This window comes from Lipophrys pholis, assembly GCF_963383615.2.
Source record: "Lipophrys pholis genome assembly, chromosome: 14".
Classification (NCBI taxonomy): Eukaryota; Metazoa; Chordata; class Actinopteri; order Blenniiformes; family Blenniidae; genus Lipophrys; species Lipophrys pholis.
In genome coordinates, this window is record NC_137633.1 from 10,752,710 (window position 1) to 10,775,034 (window position 22,325).

The window sequence follows — 22,325 nt, forward strand, 5'->3', positions numbered from 1 at the left end:
GCTTGCCATTGAGAAAGCAATTAAATGCAGTTAAAAGGTAGATGCATTGAGTTTTTGTACTTTCACTTTACTTCTGTTTACTGCGCGTTGGAGAAACACGTTTTAAACATACATATTGAAATAAACCTACGAGAATGGAATTCTCTTGAAATGCAACTAATTTGGCTAGAATTGAATACTTGAGTATTTTTATGTAACTTCACATGGGACTAAGGGAGCCCTGCGTTTCCTTGCAGTTGATGTTGCGCTCTTTGCGCTGTTTGCGCTGTTTGCGCTGCTCCTCGCCGGTCAGACTGGCGGAGTCGCTGCTGCTGTTGTGTGGCCGAGGAGAGGCGGGACCTCGCAGCCGGGAAGGGCGTTCTCTTTGCGGTCAGACCGGGCAGAGTCATCCCAAAAGGGGGTGGGTCCTCCGGCGAAAGAAAAAGGAAAACCCACCTTTTTTCATTGTTAAGGACGCGCTGGAATGTGATGGTTTGATCTCACGCGGACCAGGGAGGGGGATATCCGAGAGGAAAAGGAGCGACGAAAGCGACCGGTAGAAAAAAAGAAGGGGCACCGCAGAAAAAGCTATCCCCCCCCCCCCCAACCCCCCCACCCCACCACCTCCATCCCCTCCTGCCGCCTCCAGCTCTCTGGTCTTGTCTGAGAATATGTGGATGAACTTGTCCCGGCGGCAGCGCGTCCTACCGTCCGCGTGAGCGCAGCTCCGGCTGAAGTTGTGGATTTACCGTTGCGCTTTGTTTTTTTTTCTTTTCTTGACCCTCCACTGGAGCCAATGAGGTAAACCTAACTCTACTCATTTTGTATGTGTGCGTGTGGGTTTAGAGGCGAAATAAAACACTATTTAGGGATTTAGACACCGGCTTCCTGAGTCGGGACTGCAGAAGTCTGAACTGCGGCAAGTTTTTCACTCCTCCTCCTCCTCCTCCTGCTGCTGCTGCTGCTGCTGCTCCTCGTCCTCGTCGTTGTCCTTCTCCTTCTCCTCCTGCTCGATTTTTAGCCAGAAAGAAGCATCCGAAGCCCCAGCTGGTTGAAATGTCTCTCCATACATTTATATCCCACTTTAGTAAAGCACGTCGCTGCGTTTTGAGAAGGTTTTACGCATTTGGCACCACAATTGCTACATGTTTGCGCTCAACGTCGCGTCAGTGTTTTTCATACAAACTGCCGCTTATCGAGCTGTTGTTCGGGGAAATCGAGTGGAAAAACATACACAAATCGAAGTGTGTCTGGCCTGTACATGCCCCCCGGCGTACAGTGGTTTGGACACTGGATGGCAGGGACCTTCTCTTTCCCTTCATCTGCTTCCAAATGTACCTTGCCTCCTTTTGGGTTTCCTCAGTTTTCGATCAGTGGGGAATGTATGGTATATTTAAACAAATTAATCAAAATGTTATAAGTTTCTTCAGCTGATTTTAAGTACCTGTAACAAATGCTGGCATACTAATACTGCAGAGGCAATGTTCTGGCTCTGATTTCCTCAAAACAAAGGGTGTTTAAAGCCAAACAGTGGCGATCCATGCATACCAACACCGTTTATTCATCGTGTATGAAAGTGAAGCATTGTGTTATGTTTTGTAGTGGTTCGCATCACAAAACATCAGAGTAAGATGGTTCATATTGGGCTTGGAGGCCTTTCTGTGTGGAGTTAGCGTGTTGTACCTATGCTTGTGTGGATTTCCTCCAGGTACTCCAGTTTCATCCCACAGGCCTGAAACAGGCTTTTGAGGTCAAACGGTGACCCTGAATTTCTGGTTGGTGTGAATATGATTGTCCTGTGATGGACTGAAAACCTGTTCAGGGTGTACCCTGATAGTCAGCTGGGATGGCTCCGGCGCCCACCCCCACCTGCATCGAAGATGTATGGGTGAACATTTGTTTGTGGTTGTTTTTAAAGCTGCGTGTCACACAAACGGTGTATTGGCTCGCCTTTTATGATAACTAATGGACATGAGCCGCAAGTCCAGGCAATCTGGGATCATTGATGGTCTATCTTCCATGTCAAGCTCATTGAACATACACACAGACCTTTCAGTGACTAGTAACGCTTCCCCTGACTTGTCCTGCTGCTCCATGATCTGTAAGCACTGTAGAAACTACAACATTAGTCATGCCATTTGGCTGTTCCTGGAAGAGACTGAATGTTGGACATGTTATTTAGTTATTGAACAGCATCCAAGCATATTATGACCCCAAAGAATTTAACCTTGAATTTGAGCACTTGGATTTCGTCTGAGAAGTACTACTGCAAGGAAAAAAAAAAAAAAAAGTAAAGCAATATTATGTGGCTACAACTTGTCAAGATTTATGGTTTATGTGACTGGAATACAAATACAGAATCAGGCATTTTGCAGTTTTCCAAGATTTTCTAGACCATATGACTAACTTTGGCATCTTCACACAGGAGTAAAAATAGCTGTAAACTCTGGCCCTACCGGGCTGATCTGTTTAGCATGCTTGTTCAGTTTGACTGTCCTCATGTTTTCCTGCCACATGTGCTAGATTGGGCTCGTGCTGCGTGTGGGCTCCATGTACAGGCAAACAAGGTGGCAGCGGTGGCGTCTGTACAGTACAGCGTCCTGTTGCTCCCTCAGCAGACCGCCGACAGACGAGCGTGTGCATGTGTAAACGGCAGAAAAAAAACTACTTGTAATGGTGGAATACTAATCTGCCAGGTGGGGCTCGTAAAGAGCTGCAACAGGCAGGGAAGGAGATCCAGGGGACCTGCCTTGACCTGTTTCAGACTTGGAGGAGACCAAAAAAAAAAATAAAAAAAAAAATCCCTGATGACTTTCCAGTCAGGCTCGTCCCTCCCAGCCAGCTGCAGATTATACCAGCTGAGCTACCAACGTCTGCTCCTGTGAGCCACACTTGTGTTGAACCTAAACCTAATCATGGAGGTAGAAGTGTTTGTTGAGGGGGGGGGGGGGGAAGGAGGCCGCTGGCCTTCAGTATTTTGAATGGGATTATTGCACCGCATGTGGAGAGAATGTGTGCCATTTATGCTGTCACTTTGGAAATCTTGAGACTAATGCAAAGGGAAAATCAGATGAGAGTAGCAGCTAAGTGCAGAGTGAGATGTCTAAATTTCCCCTGATGATCTGTGCAGTTCCACGCTTGGTTTGTTTCATTTGCCTTTCCTTGTGTGTGGGGGGATTATTCCCAGCAGATGCCCTCTCCAACCTTCTTCCCTGAACATGATTGCTCAGCACAAAGTTGGCCGTTAATGTTGTAACACGGCGGGAGTGCCGCTGCCGCCAGCACCTGTTCTACAATCGTTAAAGGGACTCTTAAGCCAAGAAGTGAAAGTTACACAAAGACGAGAGTTTTGCACCGTGTCCGGTTCAGGAGTTGTCGCCTGTCATACGAAGTAATAATCATACTTGTTTCTCTTCTTTTATGACCAGGACTATATCATGCATGATTGATTTTCCACTCCGCAGAGCGCTGCGACCGCCCAATGAAACTGCCTGCACTGCTTTGGCTGAAACCAAAAACTAATCATTATGGGTGTCCAATAAGGGTAATTATCAGACTAAGTGCTGGACTTTAGGATTACCGAGTGGCTAAATGACAGCTCTAGGGATTAAATTAAAATATTGAGGTTTTCTGCCTGGGAGAATGAAACCACAGAGAATGCCAAAACTCAGCCTGTCAGTGGTAATATTACTTTCTACTCCACTTACCAAGGTTTATGCACGGTGCCTCCTGTTAGTGCAGCACCATCAGACATCAGTGTGGGATTACAGGACATGGGACGTTGTGTGGTGCAAATCCATGGAAACGGGATTGGATACTGTTGTTGCTTAGGAGCATGGAAAAACACTCGGCATCCAGAGGTTGTACAATATGAATTCAGTCATTTTTTTTACCCTGATACTCTAGAAATCTGCAGGGAAAAACAGTGAATTAGTGGGAAAGCATTTGTTAGCTCTAGCATACAGTTAGAATAAACTGTGATACAATCACAGATAAAAATCAATTGAAATTAATTTACATTATTCATAAATTGTAAATGAATCACTTCATTCTGATTTAATGTATGCAATTTCATATGATTTTTCACAAATTTATTTTCCTTTTTCAAAATGTTTCTGGCATTCACTTTTGCACAGCATGTCACCAAGCAGGATATTTTTCATGTATTTTGTGGAAAAAATAAATGTGGGGAAAGAAATCTTCAGTCTATCCCTTTATAATGGGAGACGTCAAATAAGAATAATGACGATAAATCTGTAAGCGAGGGCTTAAAAGTCCCACAAATATCCTAAAATATGTCTTTTTTTTTTTTTTTATATATACATATGTAAATTGTCACAACACTTATCAGTTGAGATGTTTGACTTTATGCACCAGTCACTAAAACTAAACATCCCTTTCTACTCTTTCATACCTTATATCCCATTGTTTTTTCTCTGGGGAAAAGGAGAACAAGCTTCCCATCATCCTCACAGTTTGATGCTGATTTGATTGCTTTTTAATCCAAGGATTGAGCCGGTGCAAATCTACTACAAACTACTTGTTGCAAATTTGTTATGGAGGTTTTTAGTTGCATATTTATCACAACTCCAGTGTGCAAATGTGTAAATTTATCATAGATGGCAAAACAAACTGCCCCATTCTTCTCAGTTTTGCTCTCAGGTGAATTGTTTTGATGGAAAAGCTTTGGAATCATCTGTTCTCTGCGGTATAATCGGGAATAGGAGAGTCGGCACCCGCAGCAGCAGACAGATGTCCTGTGCAGTGTGACCTATACATCCCAATAAGCTGTAATGGATAGCTGAGGTAGAATTGGGACCGGATGGTGTGAGCGTTGGTTATTCTTAGTGGTGGACTCTCACTTTTAGCCCCGGTAACCCTCTCCCACCACGAATACGTGATGTGGAGTGATGTTGCGGGTGTTACAAATGGGGGCCCTCCTTGAAATAGCTCACATGAATCATGATCTCTGGAAGCCTTGCATTAAAGCCCACACACAGCCTGTGTGCGCACATCCTTTGAGTGTGTGTGTGTGTGTGTTTTCAGATAATGCAATAAATGGCCCTGTATCCGGGACAGAGGCTGCTGTTGACAGTACACAGGCCAGCTGGAGCTGCTGTCTGCGTATTAGTGGACGTGCAGGAAGATGGCTTAATGCCATGAAGGCGCCAGTGTGACAGTGTGCATGTACATACTGCATCTCTGCAGTGAGTGAGAAAATCAACACACAAGTTACACAACTGTTTTTGACAGCCGAGTTACTCTTCAAGCATAAATGTGAAACATCTCGTACTTGTAGTATTTATTTCTCAGGCACGGGTTACTTGTCTTTACCCTTTGTGATCATACATTGCATGTCTTGGAATATGGATTTTAAGTAGATAAATGAAAAAAAAATAAAAAATTCTGTTGTCATCTCGGACAATTTGAGTTGCTTCAGTAGATTATTCACATTTGTTGCAGCTAAAGAGGCAGAAGCTCATGCGTCAGATGAAACACGTCTGCATCCAGGCTCTTTATGTCCCTCCCCTCTGTCTCTATGTACTGAGGGCAGTGTAATACAAATACATAAATAGCAGGGAAACGTTATGTAACAATCAAAAACATCCACTTACCTTTTTGTAAACCAATCTCAGGTGTTGTCATCAACCAAATTATTCGGTTCACTGATCAATTATAAAGCCAAATAGCAACTATTTTGATTATGTTGACATTTCAGACCAAAAAGTCAACTTACGCTCCAAGTTTATTCTAATATACTTTTTGGTAGACTTCTTGCAGTTTTACATTACTGCAAATAGATAGGTATTGTATTTTGATTGATTGTACAAAGTGATGTCTCTCTCTATCAAAATGATTTACACTTCAGGTCAGGGGTAGTAAATTAATTCATGGGATCGTCCAGTTTGAACTCACTTGAACCTAAACCAGTAAAATAAAGCTTGTTAACCTGGACATAACAACTGATCCCTTCTTTTTTTTCACCCATGTTTTTAATGTGAAGAACATCTAAAACATTTGTTTCTTCACAAACTCTACTATGAACTACATGAAATGATTTGAGTGTGAAACTCTTATCTGCTAGTTTTCCTCCAGAGCGATGCTGGCCAAAATTTAATCGCACAATTTCTGCAGTCTTCAGCATGCATGTTTTCACAATCTCGCCTTCATGGTATTAATAGCAAATTATATTACAATAGCAACAAGTTGCTCTTAAGTTCTGAGTCTCAACGTTGTGGCACCTTAGTTCCCTGAAACACTGCAACACTGGTGACAACCTGCTATGAAGAGAAGTTATTTTGCAAGATAATTTTCCTGCTGGTTCAACAATGGGCTTCTGAGGTTATTTAAGGATCCTCAAACGTGCCTGTTGTAACCTGATTGTGTCTATTGTCAATAATAAAGCTTTATAGAAGATGGATGGACTGCATTTATACGCCTCAACTGTTTTTATTATCAAATGGGTTTTTTTAATCCCTTTTGCTTCCTGTCATTTTATCTTTCTTCTTCATTGCACACATCAAGTATTCCCATTCTCCCTCTTTTCTTCTGCTCCTCGTGCTTTTTCCCCTCCGCTCTTCCTGCGAGGCCCACCCTGCCAGCTTTCTTTATCAGCAGTGGGCCAGTAGCAGGGCAGGGCTCTGTGATTTCAGCTGCAAGTTCAAACTACTTGAACTCTCTATGTGTTGGGGCATTAGTCGTTTTTGTTGGCGCAGGTAATTCTCTCTCCCCAGTCACTTTTACTTGGTGCTGCTGTTGCACTTGGTGTATATCTGTCATCAGATACTACAGGCTGAGAGCGTCTCTCTCAGCGGGCAGCAGCCTCCAGCACATTTCGGCTCATACCAGTCACTCAGGCTCTCATTAACACGTCCACTGGCACACCGATATGTGCTCTCGCTCTTTTCGGAATTCCATGTCGAGGCAAGAATGAGAAAGAATTCACATGTTCACTTCAGTGTGCGAGTGTGAGTGAGTGCCCATCGTTAGTCCCCCGAAGCGTGCCAAACAGCCCCCTCATTAGAAACTGCCCTGGTGGGCTCACGGTCCTGTGGTGGCGTGGTCAGACGGCGAGGTCCCCGAGCTGCGCTGTGCAGCAGGTGACGGTTAACCAACAGATTTCTCACAGAGATTCTCTTTGTTCGAGGCTCCAGGTGCCTGCCGCTGATCAACATTTGCCGTGCTGACACAAATATTCACGACAACACTCGGAAAACAAGTGAGAGTATCCTGGTGGTGGAAACATTACAACGTGTCATGGCTGGACTGTCATATGGAGCTATAGTGAAGAAACATACATTTTTATTATTGAGAAAGAGCACAGGTACTCACTCATCGCATAGTTTTAAACAAATCTACACCCATAAAATCTAAATAAATCCAGACGTCCGCATCACAAGAGGGTCATGATAGAAATGTGACAGTAATGACATTGGTGGATGTACTTACAAAATAAACACAAGTCAGCTAGAGTGATATTGAATCAAAATGTTCTCTGATGTCATTCAAATACGTCTTGAGGACTCGACAGATATTAGGAGATTTTACAAAATAGATTCGGGGGGTGAAATTGAAAGTTTCTCTTCGGTAAAAGTTCCCACTTGTGGTGCATTTTCTCGATCGGGACAAAAGTTGCGGGTTAAAAAGCAGTTTGCACTCTGGTACCAAAACAAAAGAGTTATAGATTTACATTCTGGGACAAATCTTCTACTTTTCTCAGCTAAATGCATTGCAAATTCATTTTTGAAATGTTGCGGTCGTATTTCTACAAGCTATGAACTCACCAACCGTTTCTTAATTGTATAAAGGCTTCATCCAATGGGGTTTGTGGCTTACAAGGGCCACAGACAAACATACACACACATTCACACACGCATACTGCTAAATAGGCGGCACAAGTTCAAATTCCCGTTTTTGTCCTGTGGGGTAAGGTGAGAGTGTGAATCAGTTCACCACTGTGTGTCCAAAGGCTGGATAAGTCATAAAATGACATGCTGGTGAGCAACAGATTTGTATGATAATATAAACCCACAGGTAATAAAAAGAATTGTAAAATAAAATCATAAGATTCCAAAAAAATCATTCTGTGGTAACGTCTGGAAATCATGATAGAAATACCAAAAAATTTATAAAGATAAAGGAATTATGCGACTTAAGATAGTAAAAAAATAGCAAAAGTATGAACAAGGATCCACATCAGAATATGCGTAGAAGTCATATATTGTGTTAAAGAGTATCTGCTCTTTTTCACCAGTTTGCCTTTCTAACATTTCTGGTATTTACTGAGGTGCTAAAGATTTTATTGAGTGACTGGGTGCTTACCGCTTGCGTTACATGAGCAGGCGCTTATGACAGGGGAATTGTTTGGACAAATTGGGTCGTTGTAAAATGCTCAACTTTGTGAACGCCTCACACAGACCTGAGCTCCATAAAATGTATCAATCAGTGAACTTTAACCAGGATAATGTTTGATGCATTTACTCGAATGTAACTCGCAGAACTCGCACTTTTTCTGTCCTTCCATTCTTATTTTTTTGGAAATGGTCACAGCACTGGGCAGTATAGTGACACTTGTATATCTTCCTCCTCTGGTTTTACTTGCCGGTACGTTAATTATGCTGAGATGTTGAAAATGTTAAAACAACACCCCGACGAGGCTTGTCCTCAGGTCTTAAAGCTGCTTGGTGGCATCATGTTTCAGGTGTCTTACTTTGCAAACATCCATCCCTGAAAACAAGTGGCCGCCTGACAGTTGACTAAGTAAATATCTTTAACGGTCTTACATAACTGAAGATAATGAACCTTATCATCAAGTCTTTATCGTGGCTTTCCAACTATCCTCCATTTACTTATCGCAGGAGAAAATACAGACAGGCTGTAATATGCTATCTCTTACTATCTAATAAAGCTTTTCCAGACAGTTCTGTGTTGCTGTTTGCTTTTTGCTTTGTGCTTTTTGTTTTGTGTCTGATTGGCAGTGACGAGTTCAGCTTCAGATTCGATTCATCGCCTATAGAGTAACATCTTTTAGCACTAGACTTGTCAGCATTGGAAGTAATCTCAGCGCAGGGCGATCTCAAGATATTATCCTCCAATCTGTGCCAATTCCATCCGAGTCGTCGGAGACCAAAGTCTATCCTCCAAGAACAGAAAGATCAACGCCGCAGAGCGAGGTTGATCAGAGGTTGCCTCCATATTTTTTAGATGGAACAGCCTTCCAGCAGTCCTGACGTCGACCTCATGGAACACTTGTGGGATTAGCTTGGACGAGCCGTTTTGGGCCAGATTGACCGACGCAACCGCGTTGGCTGACGTGTTACGAGTGCTGGTTGAAGATGGGATGCCATCCCACAGCAAGCGGAGGAGGTGCCAGGCTGTTATGCTTCTTCCGTACGCCACCAAGGCTTTTGTTAAATTGCCAATGTGTCTTGTTTCTTTGATGCAATCCAGTCAACTAAATAAACAAGAGTCAACTGTTTGGCATTGACACGGTTTAGCACATTTTTAAACAACATTCTGCTGCTCATCCCACAAATGCATGTTCCATACAAATTATGGCACCATTTAAAAGGGAATTATTCAGGCTTTCTAATGTTATAAGATCCTAATTAACAAAGTATTTCTAGTCTATTCTTTTATTGGAAGACATGAGTTTTGTAATTTTTTAGCTTGGCTGACAGTTCATGTGTTTTGAGGGTCTCTTGCTTCGTCTTTACTTCTTGTTCCGTAGTCTTTGTTAAAGTTTGTTTAGTCTCCAGACTTTAAAGGGTCACGGTTGTCTAATGAGTCATCTTGTAAAGTCTTGTTTCTGGGTTTTTTTCCCCTTGCTTTTGCAAACAATGAGATTATTTTAACGACATTGCAGCTAAGCCAGGATGCAAGCACTGCAGTTAATCTGCATTTTGAAGTTATTTTTACATAGTTAAGTTAATAATGCATCCTGTAGTATATATTTTAAGTTGTCTGACAGTTTTGTTTGCCAGCAGTGTTTCGGCTGTAATATATGTCGTGGTGGGTGCAGGGGGTCAACATCATGGAGCAGGTCGCTCTGTTTTTGTGTGTGTGTTTCCTATGCTTTTGTTTTGACCTGAAACACAGGTTTTCACTTGGTTCCACTACACCTGGTTTCGGTGTGGGATTCAGGTTTCTGTCTAACGTCTCAAACAAGCTGTTTTACAGAAATTCCCCCATGCGCCTGTTTTCTTCCTACACTGTACAAGCGCCGTAAAAATGGCTACCTTGTCGATTCTGGAAGCAAAGTGGGAAGAAGTGCAAGGGAAACCGACTTCAAAAGCATGTAGGAGGCACAGTGAAGCAAAAGGAGGGAGGGAGGGGTGAGGAGGAAGCGACCGAGGCGTTTTAACAGGGGAGAGCTAAAGTTAAGACGTTACTTGTAAATTCCTCAGGCTCACTTTTTATTTTTTTAGGTGTTCTCGTCATTAACGGGCCAATATTTCCCCTCTATCCTTCCGATTGTTATCTTGTCTCGCTCACTCTCTCCTTCTCATTCCCCTCGGTCAGGAGAAGGACCCCCTCCTTCTCCCCTCCTCTCTCCTTTCCTGTCACTCCCCCTTGTCCCGCCTGGTCCAGGAGTATTTTTGGAAGTTAATGAAAAGAGAAATCTGAACCGCTTACCCTTAAAAGGCATGTCTGGGTCAGCTGGGTGGAAACTTGTGTTATTAATGTCCTTAACATTTTCAATGTGAGTGGGTCATCTGCGATTATAAGTATGTGCGTGTTCGGTGCTGTGCAAAGAGCTGGAATGCTGTGGGTTGGGGGGGGGATTGGAAAGAAAGGAGAGTGGGCTAGGAAACAGGCCCTACATCTTCAGGAAAGGAGGGGGGTCAGGGGCATATTTGGCATATTTTAGGAGCCATTCCAGTCTGGTTCACCATGTATTCTTCTTCCTAGAGATGTGGCCCAGCAGCCAGACAGACTGTGATCAGGGGAAGGGAAGGAAGGTGAACGCGCTCTACTTCTTCCAGTCAGTCTTGTGATGCTGGTGGGCCGAGGTGGCAGAGCCTCCACAAAACCACTCTTGGCTGGATTGAAAGTGTGAAGCCGGCATTACAGGTGGCGAATAGATATGAAAATACCACCTACATACCGACGGTGACGTCCAAACCCCGCGTAACAAGCCTATAACCTCAAAGGCATCCATAAAAGGCCTGAAGCTGAACTGGAGTCCTTCACCCAGCAGCAGGGCTTGTGTGTCTTGGGTACCATCACTACAATTTAATGAGTGTTTATGTGCTCAGAGCTGTAATATGTCTCTTTCAACCTCTCTTCCGTGGCATGATAGTTACTTTTACCCTCTAGAATTTATGATGTTTCAGCCTGTTATTTGCAGTCGAATGGCTACTGACTGACGTGAGAGCGGTTGGCAGGAGTCTGCCGTGGTGGTACCAGTCCAGTTCTCGGCAGAGGTCCGGTTCATCGCGAGGTCGACAGGCAAGACTGTGTAACTGTACTCTGGACCGGAAAAGGTTTTATCCGTTCAATTCTTGCTCACGGAAATGATCGACTTCCATTTTTTTTCTTTTCTTCTTAATAAAATACCTCTCATTTAAATAAACTGAAATGCTCTGGAGAGACTCCGAAGAGAGGGAATAGCCGAAGTATCAAGTAGCTGCTATGAACAAGAGAAGGCCTGAAAGACAACATCAGAGGCATGCTCTGTCTTGTCTAGTGCTCTGATGTGTACCGTGTATTGACCTTAGAAGTGAAACGTGGATTAGTGAAGCACATCTGAATTAGAAAATGTTGAAACGTGAGGAGGAGAAACTTTAATCAACAAGAACAGAACAAAAGCAGGTGCTTAAGGAATGAAATAAAGTGTTTTCAAATGTAGAGCCGGTTGAAGTGTTCAGCCGCAGTCAAAAGGCAAAGGTGTTGCGTTGCTTTCGGTCCAAGAATGGGTTATGTTTTAGATTGTTGTTTAGGTCGGCAGCGTGCAAAAGACGTTCAAGTTTTACTTTTCCCTGTAATTTGTCGCACTTTTATTGTTGGTCTCAGTAAACCTGCAAAAACAAACAAAAGTAACATCATCGGTTAAAATGAAGGCCACAGCTTACATTTAGGTCATTTGACAATTGATCCTCATTTGAATGTTTTTTTGCTTCCATTTCTAGGTGGAGCTGTGACAGGATTCTGGTTAGTTGCCAAGCCGCTACAAGCTGCAAACAGTCTGTCACATATTTTATTGCAAAATGGTGAATTGATGTTTGGCAGGTTGGAAAAAAAAAATCTGGTGTTATCTAACACATTCCATGAAGCCCAGCTTATTGTTTTCCTCGAGTCTACAGTGTTTATGCTATGTTAAGTTAACGACCAACAGTGGTGCCCATTATATAAATTGCAGTCACCTTCTGAAATTTTGGGAAAGGCATAAAAGCAATGAGACGTATAAGTCGTGAAAATATTTAAGAGAAACCTCAAAAGGCATTGTATTTAGATTTTTTTTAAATCCATAATCCGATTATTATGAGTATTTCCTTACTTCCTTAAGTCCTTTTTTAAACGCTCCACAATCCTATTTGAGATCAATGTTTGGGATAAATACGGTTTCTCGGTTACAGTTTTGCTCTGCTTTGTCCCACACCAGCTTTATTTGTGTATCGGATTCCTCGCACAGTGAGAGTCTGCTCTGAAGTTATGAGCGAGTGGGACAGGAGTGAATGTAAACTGTGCAGAAGGAGAGATTGAGCAAGAATCAAGTTTTTTGTAATGATCATGTAAGAAGGAGAATTTTGAGAGGGAAGAAGATGAACTTTGGACTCGTAATGCCTGTGTCAACATCTTCATCGTCGCCATTCATAAATACACTTTAGCTGAGTTGCGGTGCAGCTGCGTTTATGTCCTGCGTGGGCGTGGATGTTTGTTCATTTGATCGTGTAGCATAGAGCAGTCTGGTGTCGGGGTTTTTTTTTTTCTTTTTTTTTTTTTACTTCTTCCTCCTTCCTGCAACCGAGTTGTTTGGTGAGCCCGACGCTTTCCACTGTACGAGGGATACAGTCGCTCCCGCTCTCACACACTCCTGTCTGACCTGTACTGAGCCTCGGGTCTACAGGGCGGCTCTCAAAATAAAATTCCTCCTGCAGATTATTTTTCTTGTGATCAGAAAATATACATGTTCTCAGAGGGAGGAATGTTCAGACTCCACTCCCCCCCCCCCCCCCCCCCCCCGACACTCTTTCTCCTTCTTCGTACGCTTTTCCAGAGTTGTGCAATCCGTTTGCAAATGTAATGATGTGATCACTTTAATGTGCATGACTTTTGCTTGAATGTTGCCGTTTTCTTATGACATTAATCTGCAGGAATTAACTGGTGAGATGTTTTTGGGGTTTTTTTTCTCACTCGGCCACCCTGGCATCAAGCAAGTCTGTTTTCTGGGGCCTTTGTCACTGTGCTGCTGATGCATACAGACCCCGACTGCGAGTCTATTTTCAGATCCTTCTCCCCTCCTTTTCCCCTCTCTTCTTGGGCTGGTTTTTATTTAAGAGGAGATCTCTGCCCTGCTTTCTTTTGTCAAGGGCAGCACAGGGCTGGGTTTTTGCTGGGTCTTTTTTTTTTTTTTTTTTCTTTCCCCCACTTCATGCCAACGTTGCTTTTGGAGCTCCTTCTCGTGCTAACTGTCTGGACCAGGGGAAGTGAAGCAGCACAATGCTGCGATGGTGAGGCCATAAAAATAGACTTGCTAAAGTGCTGCTTTTACTTCAAGAGTCATGAAACCCTTTTATGTCAGAGTTTTATGTTGTAAGTGGGAGTAGGAAAAAAAGACGGATTTTAGCTGAATGGAGCGACAAGTAACAATTATTTTGAGGATTTTTTTTCCTTTCTTTCTTTCTTTCTTTCTTTTTTTTTGCCTTATTGAACCAATGATAGTATCCAGACACCCAGGAAAGAGCTGGAAGGGGTATCTCAACAATTTCTGTTCTTGAGCAACTATTTTCTGATTGATTAATTGACCGGGGGGGGGGGGGGGGGGGGGGGGTCATTTGAAAGCTGCAGTCTGAATCGCTGTTTATTTTCCGAGCACACTGCACTGCTCACAGTTATTATGCATGCACATTTGGACCCGAGCAGACAAACATTTGCAGCTGAGGCCATGTGCGAGTCATCAGCTCCCCTCCGGTGGTCCTTTCATGTATCCTTCATTTCTTTTCTGTCTTCCTGTCTGCGCATCACTTTACAGCCAAGTAGACTAACATTTGGATTACTGTCGGTGCCTGTTTAACAGACAACACAAGATGTAAGTGATTCTGTTTTTAATCGTTCATTCATTTATTTCATCAGTGCCGTTGTATCAGTCATCGTGACACACTAATCAGTGGCTAACAGACTCTAAAAAGATGTGAACTGAGTTGAATGGTTCACTCCTGGTTAAGGTGTGTGTTCATGTTGGACACAGGAGCCTCACAGGAATCCTGTAACGCTCCCAAGTCCCTGAGTGGCTCATTTGTGCACGCTGGAACACTGTGGAATACCAGGCATATTTCATGGTCCAACCTTCAGCCGGCTCCTTCGCTTTCTCCCAGAGTCTGAGTTTATTTGTCAAGCTAAGCCGGTCTGGCTGTCCGAGAACCCCCCCCCCCCCGACATCCCTCCAACACTTTCTTCTACTCTCTGACACTTAAACACATCATTTCAGACATTTAGCTGGAGCTTTATTTTTTCCCTTAACTGGAAGCAGTTTGTGCGTTCCTCAGATGCAACTGCAGTGAGATGTTGAGCTATCTGTGTGTGTTTACCAACTTTTTGAGAGCTCAACAAATACGCTTGCCACATGTGGCATCATGCTTTGGCTGCCTGGTCCAACAAGGGTAGAGAGAAGCTGGATGCCCTGTGGCAGTGAGGCTCCTGCCCACCCACTTGGACAAACTTGTAGTCTTTGCTTCCTTTTCTTCATCCTCTACCCATCTCCGTCTAAACCGCTTCCAATCGTTCCCCTCCCTCCTTGTCCTGAATACTCTCTCTCTCTCTCGTTTTCATTCCACCTTTTTTCCTTTGCCCACCTCCCTCTCCCTCTCTAGGTGTGGACTACACAGAAGAATGTGGTTAAATTGGTGTTTTATCTCTCCTGCCAGCCAGCTGCATCTCTTACTCCCAGCCATGCCAAGCATTTCAGACACAATTGACCTTAAAAGGAAACAATAGCAGCCTATCAATTCTGCTCTGCCAGTCAGGGAATGGCTCGCTCCTGCCGGGTCCAGGTCATGCACACAAGACAAGGAAGTGTTTGGGAACTGAACTTTGAAACTAGAGAGTCACAATGTACCCAGTACAGCTGTGACGTGTTATATAGCATACTGTATATAATGTCTGTATAATGTCTGTACATGGCCCAAACCACAACTCGATCTGAATAACTGACATTATTTTCCAGTGTTTCCCACCAGCGTTGCATTGAGCAACTCAAAAAGCCTGTTTTGACTTGTTTTGTTGATTTACCGACCATGTTTAACTCAAAGTGATAGTAGAGATCAATTCTTTTGTCCTTCATTTGGACTTTGTGTTTAGATGAGTGATTTAATACTCATTTTCTGAGTATATACGGTGTCAGCTGTACTATGACTGAAACCAAAATGCCAAAGACAATAAATTCCTACCCTCTATAACCCGGCTAGAGTCGGCATGTGTTGAAACGTCTGCTCACTCTTACCAGGGATATTCTCTCTAAAGCACCTCGATACATCTAGAACACAAAAATATATATTATATATATATATATATATATATATATATTTTTTTTTTTTTTTTTTCTACAGTACATATAGTATGTCACCATGTGTAGTTACATTTAGATACCGAAGTTACTTAATAACGTTTTGGTATGGCTTAACCACATGTTAGTTCAGTTAGGGTATATGTTATATCATGTTAATTTAGGTTGTGTGTGACTTAGATCATGTTAAGTTGCAGTTTAGGTTATCTTTTAGTTATGTTCTATAACCTATGTTCGGTTATGTTCTGTGTTCAGTCAATTCTTCTGTTCGGTTAGGTTTTGTTTGTTTGGTTGTGTTAGCTTATATGTTATGTTAATTCATCAAAGGCTTTATGTTTGTTGGTGTGTTTGTTTAGGTACATGCTGTGTTTTTACATGAGGGCTGTCCAACTTCTACTATATATATGCAAGTCATTTTTAAAGCTTTTAAAAAAATTGTCCTGTTTGCTGGGGGTTGAGGATTTGTACCTATGATTTGTTTTCAGTGACATTTGGCGTCATTCAACTGAACGAATGTCTTCACTGTGAGTCACATTCATTGTGTCGTGTTTTTGTTGTGATGACTTGCTGTAAAAGGGAGCAGCCCAGTGAACACTATTCTAAATAGTGACTCTTCCCCTTAAGCCTCACATAATCCTTATTACATTAATCAGGAAGTCTCTGTGTTGTCAAGCTGTGTCTTGAAGCCCTCAGTATTGTTGTGTGTCACAGCTCGCTGTCATTACAGTTGTTGGATGGTGAATGATGATCGGGGATAATCTTTGTGGAGAGCGGGAGCGTGTGAAAGCCTCAGCTGGTATTTGTAGAGCAGCGAGAGCTGCAGGGCTGCATGTCATTAGATATTAAAGGCAGGTTCTGCAGGTTTCATGGGGACGTTTAAGAGGTGGATGGTTTTTCATCTGACAGCTCATCAGCTTGTAGACAAAGTTCTTACTCCACCTTCTCTGCCCGGCTGGAATGCAAATAGCAGCAGAAGGAATGCTGTTGGCATGTGTCGGTGGCAGCAAATAAAAAAAATAAAAAATCAGCCTCTTGTTTGATTCTCCACTCGTGTTTCCTCCTCTTTTTTTTTTTTTTTTTTTTTTTTTATTAGCTCCTTCTGTCTGCTACTTTCTGGATCTGTGTTTCCCTGCCCGTGCCCGTCTTTCTCCGCGCGGATCTGCTCGTTTTTTTCCGCTCAGTCTCGTTCCCTCGTCTTTCTCTCTTGCTAGGCGTCCTGTGCACTGTGTTTGATTTGGGCATTCCTTTCCCTGCTAGCAGACAAAACAACCCCAGACCTCTCTGCTGAGCTACAGCCCCCAGTACACACACACACACACACACACACACACACACACACACACACACACACACACTCGCCCCTTCTGCTAATCACACACAGGAAATGGGCTCCCATGCAAACGAGGCCCGCCTGGCCAGCGCAGCCCAGGATGGAGTTTCAGTCCTTGAACATGAGTTTTTCTACTTTCTCCCTTGTTTCCTTGGTTTTTGCCCGATGTGGTTCATCTGTGTGTTGTTTTTGACAGTCTTCCTTTTCCCCTTGCTTGCCAACAGCCAAGGCCAGCTCGGTGTATTGGTTTTGTCGTAGGCCCCACTTATAGTTGAGTGAAGCAACGGTTTGCAAGTTTGAGTAGATCCCCTCTTAAAACCGAACAACCAAGTTATTTTTCTTTGTCAGAGGCGTATGTTGTTATCTTATCAACTCTTTTCGATTGTGTGTGATTAAAGGAATGTTACATGGTATGTTTATGTCGCTTGTACAAAGTGGTGTCTCACGATGACTTAGCGTTTCTGGTTGTTGTTGTTTTTTTTGTAATTATGAGTAACACAGTTACTCTGCATGTGACAAGAACTACACATCATTAATAATCATACAGGAACTACTGTTTGATAGAGATTGTACAGAAACCTAAGCCTCGTTGTTTCAGTGCAGACTCTTCTGACTATTGTTGAAAAATTACAATATAATTGACATTATGGGTGAAACGAGGCTTGGCGTGCATATTTTCAACCCTGTGTGACGGTCAAAACATCAACCAAACATTAATTAGAGATACAAAAGAAAGAAAGAAAAAATACGATTAAGTCCTCAAACAAAAATGCAGTTTTGGTCAGTTTATTGAATCTTTCCACATTTCAAGTTTTTAGGTTTTGAATTTGGATTGGTCACCAAATAAACCAACGCCTAGCATTACCAAAAACATTTGCATACAATGTCAATTGTGAACGAAAGCAGCATGGTTTCACCTAAATATCTGCAGCTTAGTGAGTTGAATTGTGGCTTCTTCTCATTTACTCTAGATGAAGTTAGAAACAAATACGTTTTGCAGATGACTGTTAAATATCATCCAAGCTTTCAGACTGAACCCATCGCTGTCATCATATGATTCAGTTGTTGAAGCAAATCTGACCATTTTTGCATTCATGACAGTCGCATTCATTTTAAGACTTTTGTATATTCATTTAGCGTTAAAAACAAAATTGGTGACGTACTGGGATTTTGGTGATAATGTCATACTTGTAGCATAATTAATCCTTCAGGACTTCGCATACATTTGCATCACTGAAGAAGTAGTTTTTCTGACCAGCGAACGGAAAACCGCGTGCTGAAAGGGACACATGTTTAAGGTGGTTGGAGTAAGCAACACGGGGTGAGCGACTCGGACAGATCTGGGAGAAAGTGCCACCTCGCAGCGGTCCAGTGCGTTCTGCTGAGTAACATAATGCGTTCTCCACAACCTGACAGGCCGTGTGCGTGACGCGGAGGCAGTGGGAGTGAGGGATGAGAAGGGGACAGCTGTTTTCAGTTTGGTTTGGTTACGGGTTGGCGAACTGTCTGAATGAATAGCTCTGAACCAACCCTACACACTCGTACATCTTCTACCCACGCCGATATACACAAAAACACACAACCCAACAACATACACAAACAACCTCCCTGGACATTTGGTGTCTTCTGGATTGTCTGATTAAAATCACATAGCTTGAAACGTCCACATTCCGTACTGATCATATAGCGTGCAGGATGTCTTGTACTCTGCAGGATTTGGTTTGGTGCAGCGTGAGAATGGGAGATGATTCAGCAGCACCAGAGTGTTGCTGTATAACGCTGCTGCCTTCATGAATCTGACATGACAGGGGAGAGTGCAGAGGCACAGGGCTGCCTCCCTCCTGAGGAAATAAAGATGCCGTTGAAGAAACAAGCAGCTGAGAGTGGCAGGAGCAGCTAAAAGACAGATTGTCTGTGTCTGTCAGTAACTGCTTACATGATCGAAGTGTCTCTGAGTGCATCACTCGTCACTGTCTGCTCAGGAAACCAAGGTCAAGAAGAGAAACGCCTTTTCTGAACGGTCATGTGTGGCCAGCAGCTGGTCTACTGTATTGGCATAAAGGCTCATAAATGAGGCTTGAAACATGTTGTGTGTTGTTTACAGTGTACGGCGCATCATTCCGTTATGTGTTTATGTGTTGCACAACTACTCTACCAGCAGGCTTGCACATTTTTCCTAAAATCGGTTATTAAAATTACTGCCAGCTGCAACTTGTTTTTTCCCTATCTTTTGAAATTGTTCTTTGTCGCGCAGTTAATCACGGTCATCGGCCAAATGATTTCAAACATACCTCTGTGTGAGCCGATAGTCGAACTTTGCATTCTTTTAGCAGGAAATGGTGTCTTTTTCGAGTTAAAAGTTGAACTACTCCGGTAGTTGATCTTCATCCTCAGAGTGCAGTTATATACCTGGATAACAGTTCACAGGCATGCCCCCCCCCCCCCCCCATTGCACTACCTCCCTCTTTTTCCCTCTTATCCTTTAAATTCAGTCCAGACTCCAGTCTTAAATCTGGATTCTCTGTGCTTAACTAAACATATGGAATGCTACTGTAGTGGAATGCTTCAAGTCTGGCTTGTCCTCTGTGCATATGTACGTGTGTGTGTGTGTGTGTGTGTGTGTGTGTGTGTGTGTGTGTGTGTGTGTGTGTGTGTGTGTGTGTGTGTGTGTGTGTGTGTGTGTGTGTGTGTGTGTGTGTGTGTGTGTGTGTGTGTGTGTGTGTGTGTGTGTGTGTGTGTGTGTGTGTGTGTGTGTGTGTGTGTGTGTGTGTGTGTGCACATGTTTTGAAGCAATTGAGAGCTTCTAGGATGATGATTATGATTATGATAATGGTGTGTGTTTGTGTGTGTGTGTGTGTACCAGTGCCTCTGCAGAGTACTGAATAGGGCCTTCTGTAGTCGTGGCCAAACATTGCTTGTCTGCTCATGCATGAGTCTATTGCGAAGCCTCCGAATGTGTCCCATATCTGAGCAGTTAGCTCATTCCTAGCCTGATAGCCTGTGAATGATCTCCCCTACAGTGACTGCATTGTCAGCTCGGCCGCAGGCTCCGGGCGCTGCCAAGAGCCAAGCATAACAATGGTGAAAGATGGCATGAGCGTGTGTTTTGATATGATGATGACCACTGCGTACACTTTTACTAACCTTATGGCCTCTTTGTGTGCTTTCGCCACAGGATGGAGAGTTCACGGAGAGGAGCTTGATGCCTTTCAGACAAATGGATGCATCGGAAATGAAGTGAGTCGTGCCTGCCTTTGATTTGTTCCTGTCTCTGCACAAAATTAGGAGCATCTCTAAAGAAAACGAGTGGTTTCAGAACAGATCAGGTGCTCATTTACTCCCAAAGTGCAGAGTGTTTTCAGCTCCATCACACTGAAAACATGGTAGAACGTGTAGTGGTGATGCTGACCCAATAGCCAATTACATGAATACAAACACCAAAATATTTCACAGATATTTGGTCTCTTTAGCTGTACCTGAAGGTAAATTCAGTTTACAGTGAGTTATAAGTTATCATTGAAGGAAAAAAACAAGACTGGCAAATATCCCCTACGAATGTAAATGATTAATGAATATAGCAGAGGTTCCTCTTATTTGTTGATGATTGACTACCGATGTACTTCCTAGATTTCACACTAAAGTGCACAAGAATACACATTAATAATTTTTAGCGACACAGCTCTCACTTGCGGTGGTTCCTATTCATCAGGGTTTCCAGGTCAAATACTTGCATATACTGACTAAACTATACACGCAACAAATAAGAGTCAGGCCTCAAAGCTCCTATGTTATGTTAAAAAAAATCACCTTATAAAATCTTTCTCCCCATGCAGAACAAAGTCAGAATGTCAGTTTTTCCTCATTTCAGCTCCATTATTTGTCTATAAACTTCACAGAATGGGCAAAGAAGTAGTTAAAATTTGTCCCACTCCAGATACTCAAAACAAAAATATGTGTTTTTTTCAGTTACTTTTTGCTCCAGTTTTATGTGTCGACTATAAAACCTGAAACCTCCTATAAAAAACTTTTTCTGAGCTGAAGACTGCACCAATAGGAACTAGAATCATTTTGTGTGTCATAACCGAGTCGCATAATAAAGTACTCGCCCTGTAAGTTTGTATGTAAACGTGATAACAATATGATTTGTGATCAATACAAACACTTTGCAATTTGAATTTCCTGAGTGAACACAGTGCATGAAAGCATGATTTTTTTTATTCAGTCAGTCTTTTACATTGTGTATATTATGAATGTGGATATCAAGATTTTTAAAAAAATTAAATATATTGTGCAGCTCTGATCGTCAGCATTGAGAGATCATGTAAAGTAAATAGTCGTGATTTTACCGCAAACATTTGTCTGTAGTGAGAATGGAGACGATACAAATAATGGCATGGAGTTTTTAATAACACAGCTGTGTAGAAATGCACAGCTGTTCATTAATTCTCTGCGTGGATTTTTTTTAATTGTATCTGGTTCGCCTGAGCCACTCGGCTCCTCCTCCTCTTCATCCTCCTCCCTTGCCCACTTTTCCTCCTCCTTCGGCTCTTCCGCCCCTCCTCTGCTCTTTGTGAGTCTGTTTCCTGCTGGGTACAAATGCCGGCGCCGGGTTTCCTTCCCCCGTAGCCTGAAGTCACAAAGGAGTGGCACACATACGTACATACATACGCTGCATATATATATATATATATATATATGTGTACGTACTGCGTAACATCTGGGTCAATGCACTCATACATATAAACAATCAGCGCTCCGGCCAACAACAGCTGGTGCCGTGCGTGCAGTATCAGACCTGGTTAGTCAGCACAGACACTGAATGCATCACTGTCTCAACATCTGTCTGCCTGCACAACAAGGTCAGTATATGGCCACGGTGTGTGCTGTGCATGTTCACTGACCTGCGTTTACATTTTCTTTATGTTTTATATTGTCATTATCCCGGATGCAAGCTCACATCCTGTGAAAGCTGAATTCATCCAAAATTGTCCAGGACGGACAAAGACCATGAGAACAAATGTAAAACAGGAAAGAAGAGCTCGTCATCGCAAGGTCGTACTAAAGGAACATCCCACTTGTATTTTTGTAATCAGGGGTTTGATGTTTTTAGGAGCAGAAAGAGACAGGTCAAGTATTGATGTGAAGTGTCATTATATATGAAAACGTTTACAGTTGTCCTTCAAATGAACTATGTCGATAGTCATGATGGCCATGAAATAAATGTGCTCGACATTGATATTGTCCCAGTTAGTGTAACTCATGCTTTAGTCTTCTCTATAATGTATGAGAAGA

General features: G+C 42.8%; 1 protein-coding gene across 1 annotated transcript in view; it reads left to right on the forward strand.

The window, feature by feature from the left end:
• The first annotated feature begins 443 nt into the window (after positions 1 to 443).
• The window catches only part of luzp1 (leucine zipper protein 1), a 47,942-nt gene continuing 26,060 nt past the window's right edge, over positions 444 to 22,325 (forward strand). Inside the window, exons 1-2 of the mRNA XM_080480096.1 lie at positions 444 to 780; positions 20,209 to 20,270. The gene's annotated coding sequence lies outside the window, so the exon portion shown is untranslated. The remainder of the gene's footprint in view (positions 781 to 20,208; positions 20,271 to 22,325) is intronic.